The 5,104-nt window shown below is 42.7% G+C and overlaps 2 non-coding genes across 2 annotated transcripts; both read right to left on the minus strand.

Annotated features, from left to right (window-relative positions):
• Window positions 1-210: 210 nt before the first annotated feature.
• On the minus strand, window positions 211-284 carry trnan-guu (transfer RNA asparagine (anticodon GUU)). Its single transcript has one exon. It is a non-coding gene; the product is annotated as a tRNA-Asn (tRNA).
• Window positions 285-1,857: 1,573 nt separating this feature from the next.
• On the minus strand, window positions 1,858-1,930 carry trnar-ccu (transfer RNA arginine (anticodon CCU)). The gene has a single exon. It is a non-coding gene; the product is annotated as a tRNA-Arg (tRNA).
• Window positions 1,931-5,104: the final 3,174 nt, after the last annotated feature.

Consider the following 5,104-nt stretch of genomic DNA (forward strand, 5'->3'; position numbering starts at 1 on the left):
GAAGTGTTTGTACTTCGTTATTTTGTTAACAAAGCATTTGTACTTCGTTACTTCCCATCTCTGATGACTGTAAAGATGACTATGTACATGGTTTCCAGAACTGTATCTTCTGATAGACATAAGGCTTTGGGTTATCTTCAGGCTGCTCTATGGTCTCCTGAAGAAGGATAAATCCCAGAGTTGGCTCACTCCAGATTATTTAAGCAAGAACGTCCCTGGGTGGACTTGAACCACCATCCTTTCGGTTAACAGCCGACTGCGCTGACCTATTGCGCCACAGAGACTGCATATGTCTGATGTTTTTTTAATTTCTGATTCTGATGTAGAGATGGACAAACGACTCAAAAGCATAATACTTCTTGCCGTGACATAACAAGAAACAGTAAAAAAAAAGAGGTCGGCGAGATAGAGTTCAAGACCCTTTTTTCAGGACACCCAAACTTTGTCGCTCAATATGGCAGGAATTCTATGCATCCAGGGCCAAGTGTTTTACCATTTCATCCACTACGGGCCCCTAAGGAACTTTACATGTGTTGACAATAAAGATGCTCACAAACGCTGCACTTGGAATTGCGTTTCTCATGCACATTCATGTCCTCTTAAATACAAAGAACTGCTAAGTTCTTTATTCCCAATATCAACTCTTAGACATTAGTTCCAAATGAAAATACTAGTTGTCAGAAGTGGGATTTGAACACACACCTCCAGTGGAGACTGCGACCTGAACGCAGCGCCTTGGGCCGCTCGGCCATCCTGACTGATCCAACAGATCTTCAGTAGGACCTGTCTCAAAAATTATTATATAGTAAATTAAACATGTCATTATATAGTAGGTTCTCAATCATGAGAACCTGCTATATCATGACATGTCTGACGGGCGCTACCTATACCATCCAAAGACTGAGACTGCAGCAATATGTTCAATGCCCGTATATGTTTAATGTATTCATATTTTCGTTATTTTCACAATGTTTATTCTTCTCATCGGGTAGGATTGCATTTTTCTTAGGCGGCATATTCCCCTGGGCCTGGTGGTATCTGGCTGCACCAGAGCACCTGGGATGTCAGGCTTTAAATCCCCACCTCTGAAAAGTGCCGCTTCTTAGCCGGATTATGTCTGGCCATGTCATAAATAATAGAGGCGAGGCCTCAAAACTGAGAATATATTGGGGCGTGATATTTAAATTACAATCGTTTCTAGCCGCTGCATTTATCAATGTACGATCATTCTTACGCTCTGATTGGTGTGATACGAACGTTTCATGAATCTCACGTGAAGCCTGTCGTACGTTAGGTTAATAAATGAGGGCCATTAGCTCTAAGGATGTGCTTCAATACATAACTGAAGTGGACACACTAATGAGTAGCACAATGGTGCAATCTGTTTACCTTGTCATAAGCTAAAGCCTTTTCCCAAGCTAAAAGAAAACAAGGCGCTCTTCTGCAAAAGCACAGCTGGGAGTGCTTGAGAGTCCTTTGAGGTGCAGCATGATTTTAGGCTGTGTTTTAGGTGTGTTAAGGTGTGAGCCCAAATAGTCGTCGAACGACAAAGACAAGACAGCGATCAGGTGATAGAACCGGGGTATTGATGTCCCATCCATGCAACCGATGGATATGATCAAAACCTGTAAACAGCCCAACCACATCACTGGAAAGTCAGCATTACTACAGGATCCTGGATGTCATTTTTTAAATCTGCCAGAACATGACTTGCCACTTTTCATGGGCTGTCAACAACTTTTCCAGCAGTTATATCATCTCACCATGGAAATCAGAGTTAGCAGAGGATGGTTTCAATCCATCAACCTCTGGGTCAGAGGCCTCATGACACTTCCATTGTGCCATTCTGCTGAAATTCACCCCAGATGGGACTTGAACCCACAATCCCTGGCTTAGGACGCCAGTGCCTTATCCATTTGGCCACTGGGGCTTTACATCGCCAAAGCATCCCCATCACCAGTTCAGGAGAAATACATATACAGTTCAGGAGACGTAATGAAACAGTAACCTTGACCTTTGACCTCCAAAATCGAAATCAGTTCATCCGCGACTCCTAGTGGTTATGTATGCCAAATTTAAAGTGCTTCCCTCTAGGCGTTCAGGGATATTGCATTCACAAGAATTGGATGGACAGACATGAGGACACAGTCACCTTGACATTGAACCTTTGACCTCCAAAATCTCATCAATTGATTTGCGAGTTCAGATGAATGTTTTTGCAAACTTTGAAGAAAACACTACATGGGCGTTGTGATAAGATGGTGCTGTCTATCGTTGTTTCTGAGATCAACAATACCTTCTAAAGTTGAATAGCTATTGCGTACCCGGTAATATTAGAGAAGAGCTCTCATTGGCCCTGTAGGCGGACAATTTAGAAAATTAAGTTACTTTACACTTTAAACTGTTACATCTCCTCTGAATCCCATCTGCAAATTTCCAAGCCTCGTTGGCATGCCGACCACCATCTTGAGTAGGTAAATCACTGGCTACCTATGCATGAGAACCTCATATCTTTTACCAGGTCCAGGTGGTTAATAGTTATGGTCAAATGAAGCTTCATAAGCTTTCTGAACAATGTTCTTCATTTTATGAACGCATTCACTCAGTAGTGTTTTATTATTGGTTGTGCATCTGTGATTGCCCTAGAGGTCTCTCTCAGTCCAGCACCTCTCCCGCTCATCTTTGTTAGTTTTACACTGTCCAGCATAAATCGCTGACACCATACCTCACACTCATCCATGCATATCATCACCACTGACTAAACTGACTAACCCATCATTGACATCATTTCTTTGTTGTGTCATACTCGCATTTCCTTAACCTTTGCACACGGTCTTTGTCTGGCCTTTCATGGGGTCATGACAAAGCATCTAGTGTCAATTTTAGCCTTTGTGTGAGTACGTAGGTTTCCACATACATTGTTTTTGTTAAGATGACGACCAATTGTTAGTTTTTCTGAAATTTTGCGAACCATTGCAACCTTTCATAGCCTCGTTGGCGCAGTAGCAGCGCGTCAGTCTCATAATCTGAAGGGCGTGGGTCAACCCTCACACGGGCAGGTGTTTTAAAAACACTACTGCTGCTGAAATACAGAGACAGGTGGTTGAACCTGGCACTAGCAAATGAATGGAATTTGTCATTCTTTGGTTATTTCTGAGATTGATACAATGAAAGGAATTATTTAGAGTGGTAGCAAACCAATGAAAAGGGTTATAGAACATAATGTATGTCCTTGGACATACTATCCAAGCAGGGAGATGAGTACAGAGATTTGTGGCTAGCAAGATGGATGTAGGTTGCCCATTGTTCATTAGACTTACCAGCAACATTGTTATGATACAAACTGCTTGAAAAACAGTCACAATTCTTTTAAAGACTTGTGCATGGAACACATGATATGATAGTGTCTGAATTGGTCCATGTCCATACAGGTAGCTCAAATGGACAACTCATCTAGCAGAGTTTGCAACTCGCGAGTGGGAAAACCCTTACAAATTAAAATTACAAATTAAACTACAAATTTAAAGTGCAAGTAATGAAGACCAAAAAGCTGTTGCAATGATCACGGTCTTCTGGACAGCAGGAGGGTAGACCATAATTTGCACATTGCCTGAGAACACCAAATGTTATTGCACAAACTGGTTGAAAATTGGCTAAATTGGCCAAACGGTAAAAAGCTCAAAGTCCAACTCATCATGGCCACTTGCAGACTGTGAACATCCGCAAACCTGCATGACAGATGACGATAGCGAGCACTTCATACATATCCCAGAATCAAGCTGTTGCCTTACCAGGGACTTGAGCTGTGGTTTTCTTTTTCGCTCAAAACGTTGATAACCTAATGCAATTTTATGGCTATAGACAAATAAACTTTACTGCTAGTGGGTACAATAAAACAACTCTCCCTCTGGTTCCGCTTCTATACTCTTAGTGTCCTCATTCGGAGCACTATACGTAGTTTTGATCAAAAGCCCTTGTGACAGGAAAAATCCACCAGATGACTTGCCATCCAAGCAGGGAGATCAGCACAGAGATTTGGGTGCTAGCAAGATGGACGTAGGTTGCCTATTGTCATTTAGACTACCCAGCAACATTGTTATGATGCAAACCTGCTTGAAAAACAGCCACAATTTCTTTTTAAAGACTTATGGAGGACCACAAACAATATGGCAGTATCTGAAGTGTTCCACATAAAGCTGTCGCCCTACCAAGGACTTCACTGTGGTATTCTTTTTCACTCAAAACATTGATAACCTTATTCAAACAACACAGCTTCAGACAAGTAAACTTTATTGCTGGTGGGTGCAAAAAAAAACAACTCTCCCTCTTGTTCCGCTTCTATACTCTTAGTGTTACAGTTAGTAAGACCCAGAACCTAGAGATAACAAAAGCACGTTTAATGAGTGCGGAGGGGTTCAAACACTGGTGTAGACAGGTGGCTGGTCGCGTGAGGGAGGAAGGCAACTCGGAGGGACAACGGATGGATCTAAGGAGAGGCAGAGTTGTACTAGAATACAACAACAAACAACAACACAGGCGCAAATGACTAGGAGCCCAGTTACCTCAATAGTGCATGTAATGATCTGGCGTTGAAGAGGCGGTCAGCCCCGGTTTATGTATTGACGTGGGGATGAGTGATGAGGAACAGCTGAGTGGATGACGGAACGTAGATGGAAAGCCACGCCTCTAGATCCCTGGAACGCCCTCACGGCAAGACAGACAAGACACACAGAAGAAAGAGAAGACACGACACAGGTTGGGGATGCACCAACCCACAACACTTAGGCCCTCGTGACAAGAAAAATGCACCAGATGACCTTCTATCCAAGCAGGGAGATGAGTACAGAGATTTGGCTGCTAGCCAGAAGGACGTAGGTTCCTATTGTACATTTAACTTACCAGCACATTGTTATGATGCAAACCTGTTCGAAAACGGCCACAATTCTTTTTAAAGACTTATGGATGGAACACAAACGATATGGCAGTATCGGAAGTGTTCAAGAATGTCGAACTCTACATCTGAACAGGGATTTGAACCCCGGACCCTCAGATTAAAAGTCTGATGCTCGACTCGACTGACTACCCAGGCTTCTAAAACTACTGG

This window comes from Etheostoma spectabile, unplaced genomic scaffold (assembly GCF_008692095.1).
Source record: "Etheostoma spectabile isolate EspeVRDwgs_2016 unplaced genomic scaffold, UIUC_Espe_1.0 scaffold00019187, whole genome shotgun sequence".
In the NCBI taxonomy this organism is placed as follows: domain Eukaryota; kingdom Metazoa; phylum Chordata; class Actinopteri; order Perciformes; family Percidae; genus Etheostoma; species Etheostoma spectabile.